This window comes from Lates calcarifer, unplaced genomic scaffold, assembly GCF_001640805.2.
Source record: "Lates calcarifer isolate ASB-BC8 unplaced genomic scaffold, TLL_Latcal_v3 scaffold_37_80, whole genome shotgun sequence".
Lineage (NCBI taxonomy): Eukaryota > Metazoa > Chordata > Actinopteri > Centropomidae > Lates > Lates calcarifer.
In genome coordinates this window covers 324,555-344,151 of record NW_026118159.1, presented here as the reverse complement: position 1 = coordinate 344,151, position 19,597 = coordinate 324,555, and the positions used below count along the sequence as shown (strand labels likewise).

General features: G+C 43.0%; 1 protein-coding gene across 1 annotated transcript in view; it reads right to left on the bottom strand.

Moving 5' to 3' along the window:
* The window catches only part of npy2rl (neuropeptide Y receptor Y2, like), a 93,417-nt gene that overhangs the window by 28,325 nt on the left and 45,495 nt on the right, over nt 1-19,597 (bottom strand). The window contains exon 4 of the mRNA XM_018663244.2: nt 12,315-13,486. The gene's annotated coding sequence lies outside the window, so the exon portion shown is untranslated. The remainder of the gene's footprint in view (nt 1-12,314; nt 13,487-19,597) is intronic.

Here is a 19,597-nt window from a genome sequence, read left to right as displayed (position 1 = left end):
ATCTGATGTGTGAAGGTTAAATAAATAGAGCAGATTCAAGAGAAGCAAACTGTGAGGAGGAGGCAGGTGTAGCTGCTTTTGATCGCTGAAGGTGTATTACAGATTACAGCTCGTGTCCTGACATGATTATAAATAATAAATGAAAATATAGTGGCCATTCAAACTGCCTGAAAACAGATTCCTGAGAAAGAAGAGGCAGAAGTTCTGTCCACACCGTTTGACTGACAACTGATCGTCAGGAAACATGACAGCAACGAGTTCTGAGCTGCAACGATACAAACAAGAAAGACATGAATCGTAAACCCCGCAGATAATCACTTCGAGACAGACAGACACTTCTGAACAGTATCTTCTGTTCAACAGTGTTCACCTTTTGTCCAGGTGTAAATCACTTCCTGACTAGACAGAAAGAAGCAGCTTCTGGGACTGCGAGTCTCCGCTCGACACTCCGAGGCTCACAGTATGAGGATTAGTGTCAGACTGATGATTACAGATGGACGGACAAGCTGCTGTCTGGCAAACCAGAGCCTCTTTTATCCATTCTGTCTCACACAAGCACTGAGATCCAACATCAACTGTGAAAAATGAGTTTGATGGGTAAATTAAAGTTTCTCCCTGCGTGTTGATTCCAGGTGGTTAGACATATTCACTCAAACAGCTGCTTATCAAACACCTCGCCTCTGTTCATCTAACTGAAGATAGACTTTTAGGGATTTACAGCCGGGATCTGCAGCAGCAGCCAAAACCTCTCAAGCGCTCTCTTCCAGATATTGGTCTGAAACATGCACTGAAAATCAATGCTCCCTAAATCGACTGATGATGATGATGATGAACCCTGACAGGAAAGCGAGGGACCAGATGACATGATACCAGCCTGAAAACAGCCCAACAGACGAGAAGCGTCAGGAACCAAAATGAACCTCACAAAGAAACATCACCCACTGAGTAAACACCAAGTACAAGACCTTATACTTTTACAATTTACCTGTGATTGTCAGTTTGACAGATAAGTTACTTCTTCTTCATCTGGCCTGGTAACTGGTACGCTAAGCTAGTTTCAGCTCTCATCTGAAAGACTTCCTCAGTTCTCAAGAAACCTAAAGCCTAAAGTAAGTCCAGTTGACTTCAACCTTAGCACTTAAGGCTACGCTAAGCTAAGTTCACGAGCTTCATCTTTGTACCACCAGCTCCTGTCTAGTACTGACCCAACACACTTCCTGCTTTTTTGTGGAGCAGTTACACTCCAGGTAAGTGGGGTTACATGAGGTTGGATGGTGCAACACAGCTAGTATAACAGCCTCCTCTACTGTATTTTGGATTCTTGCTTTCTGTTCTCTGGGTAAAAGCTCCACATTTACCTCTACAAGCAAATCCATTCATCACAGTGATTCCACTGTGGTCAAGAAGAAGCAAAGACCTGACAACTCAACCTGCTCATGAGAATGATTATTGTACTTGTTCCCTTTGGTTTGAGAACAGAATACCTTTGCTTTTAGCTTCTAATTAAGTCCTTAAAGAGTTTCTGTGACAGACTCTGTGGAATCAAATTAAACATTTGAACGACTGAAATGTGACATTTGATGCCTCAAAAACACAAAACGTTCAAGCGAAACATGTTTCAGCTCTGCCTCTTTCTGCTCCCGCTCCCTGGGACAAGGACAAAAATAGAGGTGCAGCAAGTGACAGGGATGTGAGAAAATGGAGTGATGAATAAATCAGCGGATGGTGATGCGCAGCTAAATGGAAAGAGAGAGAGAATACAGAGAGAGAGAGAGAAGAGCGAGCTACAGAGAGTATCTGTGAACGAGTGGATGCCTGTAAATACAAGAGCATGTCTAACATTTCAGGGATTTAGTCGACACTGAGCTAAACTGACCGAGGACCTCTGGGTTTTTTGCTAAAAAAGAAACACAGCAGTGTCATCCTCTTTGCCAAAATGAAAATCTGTCCTCAGGTAGAGTTACTGTTGTTTTAGTTCAGGTGTGATGACCTGAAGTGTTCTTACACACAATAATAATGCTGAACTGTAGATCAGTTAAAAAGACTTTTAAAAACCAGCGTTCATCTCTGATATCCAGAAAACTGATGGAAATATCAATAATTAGAAACAGAGTTTGGTGTGTTTGTTACAGTAACAGCACTTCCTGCTCCAGAAGCCGGGGATTATGGGTAATATATAACAAAATCGATACTACATGTCAAGTACATCTGATGGTTTAGAGCCGTTGGAAGGCGTCAGAGCTGGATGACGTGGTAAATGTCAAAATAATCCAACCGATCGATTTCACGGACTGTGTCCCACTGTGAAACTTTACTTTTTAACTTCTCACATGTGAAACAAAGATTTGAACCAGACTAACTGGTTTTTAATCTTGAATTTATTGACAGCAACACTCTGAGACCAAAGTTTATCTTCTAAAGGGAATCAAATTTCTAAAACGCTCCACAGATATTAGAGCTACACCACTGGTGAATCACCAAACAGCTTGTCGAGGTCAGGCTGTTGTCTCAGAAAACATCAGAGCAAATTTACAATTGGACGTAACTTTGATAAATCAACAGCAAGTTTGAAATGAAACTTAACAGCTGTGGGTTTAGGCCAAAGGGACAGATTCAGACTAAACCCTCTGGATAAAGTTTACAAACAGACTCAACCTGAGGAATCTTCCCTCAGTGACTAATAAAGTATAACTTTGTACAGGGAGTGAACAGCAGCGAGATTCACTTTGACACTTAGACACACGGCAGATGGACTAATAGGAGTCAAACTGAACGTCTGATGTCCAGTGAGTGAACAGGACTGAGAGCTGGTTGATGTGAAAGCACTGGGATGAGACAGATCTGTGTTCACTGCTTCTGAAATAAACAAATAAACTGAACTTCAAGATAAAAAAAAAAAACACAACTGTAAGTTTACTTCTGTGATGCTCACAGACACAGGTGTTTTCAGCTGGTCAGACTCATCAAAGCTTTTTCAATTTGTGCATAAAGTTGATGGAAACACGCAGTAATTCACATTTTCTTCTGCAGAATTTCTCAAAATTTGGTTAAAATTTGCACCAAGTTTGGATGGAAACCTACGTAATGATGGAGGGTGGAGGTGGTGTTGTTTGGAAAGGTTCAACACATCCAACATGTCGCTCTAATCAGGTGAAATGAAAACACCTGTGTGGGTGCACTGCCGCTGCTTTAAAAAATGTAAAATTTGGGGCAGAGTTTGTTTTTTTTTGCTCAACATGTTAATGTATTACTCTGCTCCTGATGCAGAACAAGTTTCTAATTTTGGACTTCAAATCAGCATCACCCTTCAGGGACAATATTCAAACTACAAATAGAACTAAAAGAGAAAACTGTATTTTAAAAATAAAGTAGTTAAAAAAACATCAAAATTCAAGCAAAACAAACAAAAACAAATAATGTTTTCTGGAGAAAATGCTCGTAATTGAAGCGGCAGGAAGAGCGTGAAGCGTAGGAAGAACTGAAGGAGTGTTAACAAGTACTGGAAGAAAAAAGAGAAACTAAAAAAAGAGAGGAAGGAGAAGGAGAGTCAGATAAACAAGAAAAGACAGCGTTACAAGTAGTGGTTTAATGAGGAGGGGCTGCACCACGGATTACATGACACAGAGAGACAGCAAGGAGGGGAGGAAAAAACTGAGAGGGAAAGAAATGATGGAGGAGAAGAAGGAGAAAAAGCATAAGAGGAAGAAGGGAAGGAGACAGTGGGAGAAAGGAGGGACAAACAGAAGGAAACATGGACAGAATGAAGGAGGGTGAAAAATAAAGGAATAACTGGAGGATGAGTGAACTCTGATGAAAACAGTCTGCGTTTCACCTCAAGCCTCCTGCTGACAGTGAGCGTAACTGGGATTTATCAAGGCCATAAATCTGAGATGGACTGAAGTGAAATGAAATGAAGCAGGGAGGGGGGACTGTAGAGCTGCAGGATGTAAATGTCAGAGTTACCTGCCAAGAAAAATCCTTCAAACTCACCTGAGACGGTGGATGAAACAGGAGAGACCAACAGACAAACACACTGCCACACAAACTCATCAGAAAAGAAGCCGTGCTAGAAAAAATGTTTTGCCTTTAAGTGTTGTCTTCAGTGTTTGTGATTGGTTTTCTACAACTCTATCGATGCTCTGCTGCCATTGGAGGAAGAATTCAACTTTCAACCCCATCAACAAACAAGAACAATACTGGAACAATACAATTCTGCAAATTCATCCACTGCCAGGAGTCTGCTGCAGTTTGTGATGTGAAGACAAACAGAACGACCTCAGTATTGATTTCAAAAGCTGAACTTGTTCCAGACCAAATCAACCAAACTACCGCCCTTAAATCACTGAATCCGTCTTCTGCCGATGAGTTTTAAAGGTTTGCTCTTAAAATATCTGTGGAACGACTGAGAGCTGGTTCCGGGTGTTGGCGAGCACTCCTGCATAGTATCGATACCACCGGTCACTCTTTACATCAGTCTGTGGGTTTTATAAATGTTTACCCAATGAAGAGTTTTCAGCCCGACACTGAAAAAGGTTTATGAAGTCTAGAAAGTTTTGCCCGACCTTACACCGCTCACTCCTCATCTCTACTTGAGGCTAAAGGCTACATTAGCGTTTTTTAGCATTAGCGTACGTTAATACACATTAGCATCTCAGTCCTGTGTGATTTCAGGCTCATCAATACAACATTGGTTTACACCAACACTAATGACAATGTCAAAGCTACAAACAGTTCCCATCTTTGTTTCTCACCTGTGATAGCAGTGTGAACGTGGATAAATGGAAGCTGATTATGGTCTGATTTCTCTGTTTGTTTTCAGTGTTACAGTGAAAGTGACGGGAGGAGAGAAACGAGGATGCTGAGAGAATAAAAATACTTCCAGTCATCGATCCACCAGAGAAAACCCACACACACAAACAACTACCATCCTTTCTCCAGAACTCATTAAGTCTTCACCTAAGACCTCTGCCAGATAGAAAATGGGGGGAGATTTAAGTTGTGTGTTTGATAGCAATAAAATATAATGATGAGTGTGTATTTACATGAGTGTTTGCCGTCTCTCTTCCAGTAAGCACCGTAATGAGTCAATCTATTTGGACTTATTAAACACTGAAGCGAAGCCAGCGGCCATATGGCTAATCGAGCACTGATAGCCCTGTGTGTGTGTGTGTGTGTGTGTGTGTGTGGTAATAGATTGTTGATAAGGCAGATGAACATGGTATTTTATGGCTGAATGTTCCAAACCAACTCAGCTCTAACCTCAATAATAATGTCAGCTTTAATTAATTCCCCCGATAGGAGGAGGAGGAGGAGGGGGAATATGGAGAGAGTACAGGAGGAAGGGAGGGAGAAATTTACAGAGGATTAATAGAAATCAGGAAGAGAAGAAGTGAGGATTGGTGCAAAGAGAATTATGTGGTGAACGAGCTGGAGAGCTGAGACGACAATGTAACCTGGTGTTTTTTTTTTTAAATTCTCTGGTTCCATTTTCTTCAGAGTGAAGATGTGACGCTTTCAACTGCAAACTGAATCTCAGTGGGGTTTGGAGTCTTGGCCAAACAAAACAAAACGCTGGAAGCAAACAAGCAAATTCTATTTACAAAACTAGAAGTTACTGGAAGACGGAGGAGATGAGGAGATGGAAGGCAAAGTGTGAAAATAAAGATAATCCAAGTAACAATAAACCCAAAATATAAAAGTTTCTAAATCAAGTGCATTATGAGTTGCAATCATTTCTTCTGTCTCTCAGTCTGAGTTGTTGATTTCTTGTCACTTTCCCTTCCTTTACCATTTTTCTTTACTCTGCTACACCTAAAATGTGTGGAGATGAAACTCACTCATACAGACTGAGGTAGAAGGGTTGAGGTACTCTGTGCTGCTGCTGCTGCTGCCGTGGGAATTCACACACAAACAACATGACATTACATTACATTCATTTGGCAGACGCTTCTTTTCAAAGCGACTTACAGTGACGGTATCTGAGCCATGCAATGATGAATATATAATATGAATGAAAAATGAATAGGGGACTTTGCGTTGTTCAGATGCTGCTTTCACTGGGCTGAACAAACCTAACATTAGCTCACTTTACATAAGATGATGAAGCTGTAGTTTTAAGTTAAAGGGCAACAAACTGCCCCTCACTCCAGGGAGATGTGCAGATACTATATGTCCAAAACCTACAGAAAAGACCAGACGAGTCTTACTGAATGACATTATTTCTGATGTTCAGGTGTTCGCGTACTGAAAGAGAGGGAGGGAATGAAAGACAAGAAGAAAAAGGACCAAAAGTAGAGAGGAAAAAGAGATCAAATACTGAAAGAGGGAGAGGAGTGACAAAAATATGGGAAATAAGGAAAAACAGAAGGAAGTGAATGAAGTGATGAGAGAGGGAGAAGTGAAGCAGAGGAGCCAGGGAGAAATGTTGCATAAGTAAACAATGTACTTTGTGATAACGAGCTGACATGTTGTACAATATTAAATCTGACCTCTTAATTAAACTGTCGGCCTCATTTCATTCCCGTTCTCCTCGTTCAGACTGATGTTACGCTTCAGCCCGCTCCGACAAGCAGAACACACACATCGTCAGCAGCAGGCAGGGAACGTAAATAAAACTGTACATCATGTAATGAACGAAATGCGGCACGAATAAATATAACTGCATGTCGAGTAATGCATAAAGCAATACTGGTGTTATATAAAACAGATTCTATTCTGTTGGAAATACATTTACACTTTTCAAGTGGCCCCACTCTCTCAGACTGACTTTTCATTAGTGTCCTCACTCCCCCAGTTCTTTAAAAAATGTCCTCACTCTTAATAAATCTCCGATTTTCAAAAAATGTCCCAACTTTTCAGAAGGTCATCATGTTTTAAAACAGGCCCTTTCATTTTTCAATCATCAGCCCATGATTAACACATTTTTTCACTCTCTAAAAATGTCTCACAAATGTCCTCACTTTTCACAAAAGTCAATATTTTCTTAAATAGTTAAATAGTTTCTCTTGCTCTCACAAAAATGTTCACACATTACCAAAATGTCCTCACATGGCGTTGTTTTCCAAACATATCTTATTTTTTCCAGAATGACTTCACTTAGTCACTACTCTGAAATTGTCCTCACTTTGCACAAATGTCTTCATGTGTCTGCATTTTGAGAAATGTCAAGGTCTTCCCCGAGGTCCTCACTAAGACGTATGACAGCACATAAACACAGCTAAGACCTCGTCCTGCCTCTGAAGGCGACATAAAACACTTAGATTGTCATAACCATCATTCTGTTTTTCTGTTCATTGTATGCATGAATGACTATAAGCAGCACCACTTAGATTCTACTCCTGAGACGACGCAGGTGTAGCTGAACGTTTAGATCTGTTATATACTGTACGTGGTTTTAAACTGTACACATAAGCACAGTGTAAACAGACAGACTCCTCTGTCAGAGGTAAAACAGCCATGAGCCTAAGATAACACAGACTAAATAAATGAATAAAAACATTAGTGAAGAGAATGTAAATTAACGTAAAACTCTTCAACAGAAATGTATTTTTATAATATGTGTTGGTCTCCAGAGGATGAACCTGAAAAACGTCTTCACTTCTCAATGTGACGCCATCATCAGGTCAAATTATTAATACGTCCAATACTTTGATTTGTGACCAAATACCTGCAAAACTAAAAGACTTTCCCATCAGTCTCAGCATTAAGTGATAATTAACAAATGCTAGGCCAGGTGTGGATGTAAACTGACGAGGATCATGGGAAATGTAGTCTTATTAGCACTAGAATGTGGCCGAGGCTACAGCTTCTCGTGCTTTCATGGTGCTGATCCTCGGGCATCACGTTCTCATTAGCTTGAATTTTAAAAATGCAACATTCAGCAGCTTTTTAGAATCAGGTTCTCTGGTGTTTTTCTCATAAATCAAACCACAGCAGCGACTCGTGTCTCCTCCCATGAAACCTTTACAGTCCCCAGAGGCTCAAAACCAGAATGGAAAGCACTGTCGAACATGCCTGCCAGTGTGTGTGTGTGTGTGTGTGTGTGTGTGTGTGTGTGTGTGTGTTCGCTCAGAGGAAACAGGGACATGGAGGACACGTGTTGTCGACAGTTGGAGGGCAGTAAAACACAGAGAGTGAAAAACAGAGAGAGATGAGGGGATGGATGATGAAGAGGTGGGCGAGAGACAGAGAGACAGACAGAGAGAGAGAGAGAGAGAGAGAATGATGGACAGAGTTGAGGGAGAGGAAGAAGGAGAAACAAAGACAGATGCAGGTTTTAAATGAAAGTGATGAAGCAGTGAAAGAGAAAACACATATTTCCTTTCCTTCCTACCCTCGTCTCTTCCTGCCTCCTTATATCTTTCCTTAGTATCTCCTCTTATCCCCTTCTCTCCTTCTCTATCTCCTCTAACCTCTAAGAGGGAGACTCACTCTCTACCTCCTCCTTTCCTCTTCTACCACCTTCCCTCTCTCCTCTCCTTCCCCACCTCCCCCTTTTCTCTCCCTATCTCCTTGATTTTCTTCCCCGTCTCCCTCCTCCCTTTCCCTTCCTCCTCTCTTCTCCTTCCTCCTTCTCTCAGTCTCAACCAGTACCTTCTTTCTACCACCTCCTTTTCTTCTCTGTACATCCTTAACCCCTTCCCTCCCTCCCTCTCTCTTTTCCGTCCTCTTCCTCACCCACCTATCCCTCCCTCTCTTTCCTCCTCCTCCTCCTCCTTCCCTTTAATCTTACTGTACTTTGTTTTCAGGGCCGTATCCACACGACAACACAAACCATGACTGATGAATATTTATGGATAAAGGAGAAAGCCAAAGCAGCCTTTTGAATGTTTGTTTAAACTTTATGGACACAGACTTTTATGACAATAAAAGCAAACATTTACTCAGGTTTCAATCCGTTCACTTCACTTCCTTCTCTCTAATTTTGATAGGAGACGAATAAGGAAACACGAGGAGCCTCATTAACACACATGGGACATAAGACAATGGGTGAGGGGGGGTGAGGGGGGGTCAGGAGAGAGGGCGGACTATCAGGTTGATTGACAGGTGATGAAAGAGGACAGAGGGCGGGGATAAAACAGAACGCTTATTGCCTCGAGGCGAAAAGTTGCGTGATAAAGCTCAGCTGCCAGAAGCAATTAGATCACCCTGTGTGTGTGTGTGTGTGTGTGTGTGTGTGTGTGTGTTCACACTGCACCCTGTGAGTTTAATCGCCCAACATCTGTAGCCATGGTTCACTCATTAAAGGGGAGAGAGAGATAAAGAGAGAGAGAGAGCGAGTAGCCCATTCCTCACTCTGTTGTTTCTATGTCCTGAATCCCAGTGTGTGTTTTTGTGTGTATACAAATGTGGGTTTTTGCTTGTATCAAACACACACACACACACACACACACACACACACACACGTACCACAGTGGGGGGTTATTAAACGGCGATTGGCGGCGAGCTGCAGCGCAGCAGGAGAGCTTCAGGCTTCTGTGATTATGTAAGTATGTAAACGGATACAACTGTCGCTTTCAGGCGTCTGATGAGTGAAAAGGCGACGGTCCTGTGTGCTGACACGTCGGCCGCGCTCTGAGCCGCCTTCTGATTGGTCACATTTTGGAGCCAAATTGGTAAAACACCTGGATGTGTTCAGTCTTTTCCTCCTGGTTTTTGGTTTGTTCGTTTGGTCGCCTGTCGATGACACAGTTTAAGTCTCATTGTTGAGATAAACTTTAACGATCTTAACGGTTTTTAACTTTATATTTGAACTGAGTGAAGCTTTTTATTCAGCATACACCTGAACCTCCTGAACAACTGAATTCTAAGTTATCAGAGAACCAAGCTGAATAAAGGTCGTAACGCTGTAGCTCGGCTCGCGGCTCCTCTGGGATGACTTCTAATGTGAAACTGCTTTACTCTGCATTTTTACCCGTTTTAATCAGCTGGTTCGTTAGTTTTGAAGAGGAGGAGACCTCTGGGGATGAAGACAACGATTCCCATGATCCCACGCTACTTCACAACGTCACCAAACTCTGTCTTCTGTTAGTGCTCTGATTGAGAGAACTGATGGGAAGTTACATCTTTGACCTGAAGGTGGCGCAGGGGGAAAAGTCAGAGGATCTCCACATTTGGTAGGATTCATCCTCTGAGGAGCATGAACGTCTGTGTAAACACTTAACATTTCACATACGTCTGGACTGAAGTGGTGGACTGACCTCTGTTCAGAGGACTAGTTAACAGATACTTCCCTCAGCAGAGCGACTGAGGATGAGCCGCCGTCAGGATCTGTCAGGCTGAGCTCAGCGGCTGACAGTGACCGACTCATCGATCAAAGTCCATTTAAGTGTAATCAATCAGAGCAGCATTTCACAGTCAGAGGAGAGAAAACCCGTCTGCCTGAGGGATTTAACAGCTGTAAAACACCCACACTGCTCAGTCACAGTCAGCCGAACTGAACCTACAACTCACTGGACTCATCACCGTGACCTCTGAGTGAACGTGTTCAGCAGAGCGCAGGTTCGATCCCCTCACGTTTCCACACACATCCACCAGTGGAAAACACTCGTCAGCATGGAAAACAGAGTCAGAACTAAACGTTTTTGGTCACTGGAAAAAGCAGTTTGACAAAGTAACGGTTCATTTAGCAGCGTTTTCCAGAGCTTTCAACCACACGTCACAACCAGAACTCCACAGTTTGACACCCAGTCCTCTTCCTTTTCTGTACAAACCTTAGGTCCTTCATGCATCTGGATGTTACTGTGACACGTACCACCCACCGAAACGTTGTTGTAGACCAAACACACGCCAACAGCAACACCAACCACACCACAGCAGCTGGTTGGTTGCTCTAAGTTTTTCCTGAGGATACGACTCGCACCAACAGCAGGCCAGTCTCTGAATCAGCTGGACCATAAACCAAACTACAGCAGATCAGAAAACTGACATGACGACGACGTTCTTGATTTTACTGCAACATCACCCCATGAATAATCTCCCCAACCCCCTGAGTCACAGATCCAATTTCTAGGAACAAAGTGCAGCGCAGCGTTTGACGGGTGAAGATATTAAAATTTGGCCAGAGTGATGAATTATCAGAAGTGGGTCACCAGCTGTCAGCTCAGAGGGAAACGCTGCGCCTCATTAAGCCTCTGATATGATTCTTTATGAGATAAGACCTTTAAATTGAAATTGAATTCAGGCTATTTCCTGTTGCCACAAAGTGAAGGATAACATCTGGACTTGTTAAAGTTTTCCTCTTGTTCCAGACATGTCTTCACTTTATCTGTGCAGGTAACACTGTAGCTCCAGTGCTTCAGACGTTATCCACTGAGATTCTAGCTGCTTATCTCCAACGTTAGACCCCGGTAAACACCGAGTCCATCAGTTCATCATCTCAGGAGAAGTTGGGAGAACAGAGCATTTCTGCTGGAAATGATGGTTTAATATTTAAACAGCGTTCTCTCCTTATCACGCCGAGGATAAGAAGAGCTGCTTTCGGCTTCATGTTTGTCTAAGTGTGTGTGTGTGTGTGTGTGTGTGTGTGTCTGGCATCGTATCAGTGCTGCCTGAAGAAACCACGTATCTCCAACAAGTCCATACTTTGATGCTTGGTGACAGTATTTCCTTCTAAAATGACACTGTGAAACACTTAAAGAGGATTTTCATCAGCATCCTGCAGTGTTCAACACTAACCAGGAACACAACAGTACCAGGGTTAGAATATGGGTCTAGCTCATAGTTTCAGTTCTGTTTAAGACACTTTATCGTCTCATTTGGAAACTTTTCTTGGGCTCAGCATCAGACACAGATTCAACTGTAAAAGTCAACAGAACCAATTAGAACCAATAAAATCAGTGAAAGTGGAATAAGTCTGTCGTTAAGGTTTTATTATGTAACTGTATCATCTGCCTCTTTGAGTGTTGTTTGTTTTGTGATTAATTTGTGATTCGGCTGCAACTTCTCATCGAGATTAATGAGATTAATCAGTATAAAATATTTATCATGAATTATTTCGTCTATAATACGTGGAAATACGTGGTTTTCATCGGACGTTTTTTTGTATACAGTATGCACGTGCGTTTTTTCACATGTGCGCGCTCATGCAGAATGTCTACAGGTCGTCAAGTACGCGCGTGCGTGCTTACACGCACGTGTGACGCCCTTTGGGCTACCAGGAGCGCGTAAGTGATGACTGACACTTTGCGCACGTGTGTCCTCTGCCCGAGTGTTGTCCAGACACAGGATACAGGGCACGCGCGCGTGTCCGTGTCAAATGTGTAGCCGTAAATCATATAGTATGTGCGCGTGCTGCGTGTGAGTGACACACTGACCTCTGTCTGTCTCTGAGGCTCCGGGTCGGTTAGCGCGGAGCTCGGGTCCCGGCGGCGCTCACGGATCCCGGCTCTGCCCTCTCTGTCTCCCCCGCTGCTCGGACTGAAAGCACGGAGACAGTCTCGCGGCTCTCAGATGCCATTAAAGGATAAAAACAAGTCGTTTTTCTGGAGGTGGTTGCGAGTTTAAATCCCCATCCTCCGTATCCGCGCGCGTTCGTCCCAGCAGAGCCTCCTCTCTCTCTGAGCCTGGCGCCAGTTCTCCTTTATGTTTTCACTGATTTTAGGAAACAAACATCACGATCCCGCGTCAAAGCGGCGCGGACATCCACGTCTCTGTCATCAGGATCAGGTGAACCCGCCGGTGAATTCGGGCATGTGTCCCGCAAACGAAGCGCTCCGAGGAACCGAAAATGTCCGAAGCTTTACAGACAGGTGAACCGTCCTCAGCGCAGGAAAGACGGAGGTTTAGTTCTGGGTTTAAAACGTGGACGACCTCCTCCTCCTCTCTCTCCTCTCTCCGTGCGCTCTGGACACGGACAGGGGAGTGAGGCGCTTTACGCACGGCGCGTAAAAGCCCAGTGGAGGATCAGGGGAGGAGGTTTTTTCTTCATGAGGGGTGGAGGCGAACTGAGAGAGGGGGAGGAGGAGGAGGAAGGGGAGGACAGGGGTTGGTGATGGTGGGCTACAGAGAGAAAGGAAAAAAGGGACAGTGGAAAAAAGAAAATGGAGCTAAAGATAAAAGATGGGAGGAAAAGGGAGTGAGTGGTTGTTGGGACGGAGAAAAAGAGAGAGAGGGAAAAGAGAGGAATATGAAGGAAGGAGGCAGGGAGAAAATGACAAAATGAGAGAGGTAAGGAGAGAAGTGAAGAAGGGGAGGAGGAAAAAAGGGATGAGAGGTGAAGAGAAGAGGAAGGGAGGAAGGAGAGGTGTTAAAAAGGAGAAGAGGAGCACATGAGAAGGAAAGGAAGGAGAGAAGATCACAGAGAGGAAGAGGAGAGAGCAGGAGGAGGGAGGAGGAGAGGAGGACACATGGACAGAGGGAAATTAGGGGAAGAGGGGATGATATGATAAATGGAGACGAGGGGAAGGAGGGAAAATATTTATTCAGATGTTAGCATCCTCCCTTCTTCCTGTGAAGTCCTCCGAAAGTAAAGCTGCTGTAAATCCTCCTGAGAGAGAGAGAGAGAGAGAGAGAGAGAGAGGGAGAGAGAGTATGTATCAGTATGTGAGCATAACACTTGGACTCATCCTTTTTTTCTTCTCCACTCTCTCATCTCTTCACCTGCATGTAAACATGATTTTGGCATCAACTCTCTGTACATTACTGTGTGTCACTGTGTGTGTGTGCTATCTTTGTGAGGACCAACATCTTTGTGAGGACCAACATCTTTGTGAGGACCAAGAACTGGTATCTTTTGTGCATCACCTGGACCGTTTGTGGGCGATTCATGTCGAGTATAGTCGAGTCGTGATGAGATAAAAACCTGAACGATCATCTCCATTTCAGACACAATATATTTATAAGGTTCTGTATGTTGTGTTCTGTAAATGATAAAAATATTATCAGTAAGAGAAAAATGCTTGATCAAATTTAACACCAAGATTTCTGACAGCTGGGAGAACTGAAGGTGAAATAGGTCCAAGAAGGATCTGGACCCAGCACAGTCACCTCGAGGTGTCCGGCTAGCTGCTAAACCTCTGTCGAAAAGATCTGACTCATCTTACAATCAAAAAGTCACAAGTCAAGAACTTTGATAACTTAACCAAACACTGAGCGAGTGCAGCAAGACGTAGCATGCCAGCTAATATTCCTTACTGGACCAACAGCGATAAAGTCAGGTCAGGGCAGAGCACGTGTGATGATACTGACACCTGCTGGCAACCCTACTGTTATTACCGACGCTGATAACCAGCAATAAGCTAACTGTCTAAACAAACACTTTCCTCTGAGCGTTTAGTCGTGATGGTTCGTGTTGGGTTAAGGGGCTGGGGAGTGTGTAATGTCAATGATTTCCTGGTTCCATGACAGCGAGGCAGGAGGTGTTTCTGCCACAATCGAGCAGCGTGGAGCAATTTCCATGTCAACTGTTAACATGGGTTTGCACTCACGTTGCCCTGCCGTGTAAACACCACTAAGAGTCTGCAGCTGCACGAGCAGCCGTGTGAGGCTGTGATGCTCATTACACACCAGAAAACAAACTGTTGAAAACTCTGCTATTCTTAGATTTTCACCACCAGTGGGGTCAAAGGTCGTTTTCTGACTTTAACACATTTAAAAACACAATTACCAGAACTGGCCATTAGTGGGTTTGCCCTGTGGGCGTTTCTGTGGCTGAATACAAGTGAAAAAAAGAATTGCTGTAAGATTCCCACAGAGATAGACGTTTTTATTAAAGAGTAAAATTCTTTTTGTGTAACCAGAAACATCACTATATAACACTACCAGACTCCATTCACAAAAACAGTAATTTTACAGAGCTGAGCACAGCAGCTGCTGGAACACCACTGCCTCCATCTGTTAGTGTGTTTGTGTTACTGTGTGACTTTCAGTGGTGGAAGAAGTAATCAGATACTTTACAAAACACAGTCTGGTAGTGATATATAGAGATGTTTGTGGTTAAACTAAAAGGATCCTCCTCTTACTCTGAGTGTGGACGTGGAAGCTGAGGCAGACTTATTAAATATGACTGACAGCTTGTTAGTTAACTTGATGCTCTCAGTTCAGTTCAGTCTGTCAGGAAAATGACTTTGCTCCACTGTTATCCCCATGATGAATGAAGACGTGTTACCTTCACGCAAGACTGGAAGTTATTCTACTGCACCGGACAATTTACCCAGCCAGGCTGAAAAAAGATTTATTCTGTTTCCATGAGTATTAACTGTACTGTACTGTACAGAGGTAAATAACTGGGGCATAAATGACGACCTAATTACCTTTATATTGTTATATCAATATTAAATTTTACTTCTCAAAAACAGTTTGTGATCTGACGTCTCAGACTTTTCTGAAGATGAAAACAAAGTGTTTTTCAGACAGTGTCTTTTCTCTGTGATGGGATGAAAATCTTTGCTACGCAGAAAAGAAAAACAGGAACAAAAATAAATCCCTCAGTGAGTACAGCTGCTTTTAATGTATCGATCTTATTGACGTTAAGACTGAAAACAAGACAGAGGCAAGAAACCTGCTCCTCTCACAACTTTCCTCCGTCACGATGTCTTCACACAGAGGTCAGTCAGTCATCTTACGACCTACTTCATTTCACGCTGATCACAGACTTCAGTATAGTTGCGTGCACCACTGCTGTAACACCCAAATAGAAAAAGAAAAAACCTCAGTCACAATAAATCCTCTTAGTCTATTTGTTTGGTTGTGAACAGACACAGCTCCTGCTCTGCTCTCAGTGGTCGATACTGCTGATCGATACCAAAACATCAATACTTCCGATCTCAAATGTTTCTGTTGTAGAGTCGATTTTCATGTTGACAGATCAACATATAGACTCTGTGATCTGGGGTAAATGTGTATTTCATAATGTGTGTATCATCAATAGGGACACTGCAGGAATCTAGACTGTGAATAGGAACTGACTGGAAAGTCATATGTGAACTACGGCTCAATGAAACCACTGAACATTGATGATGGCTTTTAACTTGAAACTGGTAAAACATATTTTTTATTTCCCCTTTTCTGATCGCGTTACACTTTTGTACGAAGTATCAGTGTTGTACTAACATCAGCAACAGCCTGGGTTTCACTCGATACCAGATTGGAGCAGGAAGTTCCTACAAAACCCTGAGAGAAGAGCTACAACACCAAAAGAACCACAACTAAACCCACAAGGAATATGACTTTAAACTTTATATTAAAGACTTCAATAACCAAGTGTATTTCTACAGCACCTCTCTAATAAAGTTACAAAACAGGATGTAAGGCACGGATATAAAAAGAGAATGAATACAGGGATAAAGAGGATTTTATGACTAAAGAAAGCAGTAAAACCAATACAAACACCATTAATGCATAATGTCCATAGTGTAAAAAAAAAACCTCCATAAAGCTCAAACTCATGTTTATTGATGAGTGAGATTAAAGCAGCACTGTGCAGCTCTTTCACAATAAAAGCCCCCTAAAGAACCTGGTGATGAGAGTCGAGGCGACACACAGAGGAATCTGAGGTTCACACCAACCAGTCGTGTGTGAGTGTAGTGAGTAAGCCTGGTTCATATCTTCTGCTGTCTGTGTGTGTGTGTGTGTGTGTGTGTGTGTGTGTGAGAGGGCCATGTGTTGGAAAGTGTTTGTTTGCAGGAGCTCATGCTGTGCGTATGTCTTCGTGAATGTGTTGCGTGTTGTGACGATATTGCGTGGTGACTTTGAGTGGTGTATCTGCTATGTGTAAGTGTGAAAGTGTGAGAGAGAGAGAGTGTGTGTGTGTGTGTGTGTGTGTGTGTATGTGTGTTGGCAGGGCACTAATTCAAAGTGAAATGAAGTGTGGAGGGTGGTGTTGGCATGCCAGAGTCGTGTGAGACTGTATGTTTGAGGAGTAGCTGTGAGGATGGAGTCAGCCGAGCGTTCAGAGTGCTCATGTCATGGACTCAGATTCCCATAATGCAACAGACCGTGACTGTGCAGAGACTGTGATTGAGTGCAGACTGTTGGGTGACAGGTGTGTAACAGGTCAATGCGAGTCACATACACAGAACATCCTCTGCACAACAGCCAACTCACCTTCTAACCAATCTGTTATTCTACTGCTCTGAAATATGTTTTTATTCATTTTCACCACAGAGGAAGAAGATCCCAATCCTTCCTCGTCTGCTCTCCTCCAACACGGCGGTGCAGGACGTCTACTGTATTCATTGCAGTGTAATAGATTATTTAAAACCTCTTGAGTTGACCTCATTAAAAAGCCTATTAAGAGCACTCGCCTCTCTGTTGTTAGACAGATGAGCGCAGCCACTGTGTTTAATTAATCATGGTACTGTGCAACACATGCATGAAAACAGCGGTCGTTAACCAGCCGGCCGAGAGTCGTCAATGAACCTCTGGCATCGCCTGTTTCGTCAGGACGTCAGAGCAGGAGCGTCCCTCTCTACCTCCTCTGCCAACACCACCCTAACATGTCTAACTGCCACTTACTATGCACTTGTGGTAGTTGACTCCATTTTGTCACCAGACGGCCACCGTAGACTCTCCAAAGGGAGACGGAGAGTTCAGGGAACAGATATTCATTCAGCTGCAATCTACATTCTCACCACTAGATGTCACTAAATCCTACACACCACTGCTTTAAAGTTTAAGCCAAAATCACTTTTTCAAGAAAAAGGAAATAGGGGTGTTGAGATGCAAAAAAATCTGTTGCAACATTTAAAACCTCGTCTTTGCAAAAAACATGACGTCGTCCTTGACGTCTTTTTATCTCTGAATCACAGCGGTCATGCTGACTGGAAAAAGAAGAATGTGTCACTTTCACTCTGGAGTTTGTTTCAAGTATATTCAAACACTTTTAGAGCAAAAACTAAACAAACTGCAGTGGTTAGAGTTTGCTGCTCCTGATATTGCAGGAAGTTGCAGGACTTTCACAGCGGTCTGGATCCTTTCTGCTGCTGAACGTCCCGTCAGAGGACAGATTACATTTGTCAGGACCACCAGCAGAGTGTGAAGAGCAGACTTAATGCGTCATCTACCCAACACACTCTCCGTCTCCCTCTCACACACACACACACACAGTTATATAACATAGGTCATATGCAGTTTTACTTTCCATCAAACTCAGAATTTTTTAGATGCTTTAATATCCACCAGTCTGTCTGAGAGAATTTCATTTCCCACGGTTGTCATGAAACTCTGCCTCATGCACACTAACACCCTCTCTCAGACGCTCTCCATCTCCATTCACACATACAGTTTAAGAGGCACTCGCAGAAAACCTCTCTAGCAGCACAGCTGAAAACTTTGTAATGTGTCCACAGTCTATATTTGTCACAGCTGCAGCGCGGTCGATTCTTCTGCTCGTCAGCGTTTGAAGCCTCACTGTAATGAGCCTGCCAGTCACAGCGTCTGGGATTAAAAACACAGAGAAGACGCAGCGCAGCTGATGATGACAGCTGCCTGACAGCGCGGAGAGGGGGAAGAAAGAGACCGAGAGGAAAAGACTTTTCTCTTTTCAAACGCTACAATATGCAACTTTCTCGCCTGCAGGCAGCGAGGTGTTTTGTGAGTCCTTCTTCCCACTCAACGACAAGTCAGAGTCGACCCGAGAGGGAAAAGAGGGAGCATCCTGTCTGCTGTTACACAAACCACAGGGAGTAAAATAACACATCACACTTTACCTGAGTAATTCTCTTCTCTAATGAGACGCAGTTTGACAGACTTTAATCAACTTTCATCAGAGCTGGACTTCATTAACTTCAGCTGCACTTTGAGCTTAATAACGTTAAACACATTTCTTGCCTAAGTGAGTTTTGGTACTTCTACTAATGACTTCTACAAATCACCACAGTTTAGTTTGGTTGTAGGAGTTGGTTTCAACATTCAACAACAACTCAACATGCAACTTATTTTAATGTGCCTAACGCTGATTAAGCTTAAATACATGAAAAAAAAACAAGAAACACAGTTTGAGCTCAAGGAAAATATAGTGGATACTCTGCACAATTTTATGACTAATCAGAACATTAGTTAATAATGAAAATAATCATTAATTGCAGCCCTATGAATCTATTTAGCTTTTGAATTGGTAATACAAGTGCCTCATATCCTCTGGGCTGCTTTGTGTTCGCACCAAAAAACAAACTCGAACATTTTCATGTTGTGCACTTGTTTAAACCACACTAAGGTTTGAGCCAGACGAACCGAACCGATCAGGTAAATGCACTGGAATTCCCCTGGTGCATTTACGCTTAGTGTTTATTCTTCGTGTTCGCTCTCAGTGTTTACTGGTAAGTCTGAGCCTTTCCTGACTGACAGCTTTATCAATAGGTGCTGTTTAAGTGGAATATATTGTAAAGATGTTTTCTCCATGAGCTGCTCTGACATAACCGAGTTTCTTCGGGAGGAGACAGAAAAGTTATTTTACAAAGAACCTGCTGCAGTTTGACTTTCATTCATCCAGGAGATGTTTCTGCTCCTTCACATTGTGTGGTATGATTTTTTTCCCCATGACAACGGAGCAGAGGAGGATGTGTGAGAGCTGAGCAGTATCAAACATGCTTGTCAGCAGTAAATTTATCATTATAATGACGCCTGTGAAACAGATGGCCTACAGGCCGGTATCATTTAC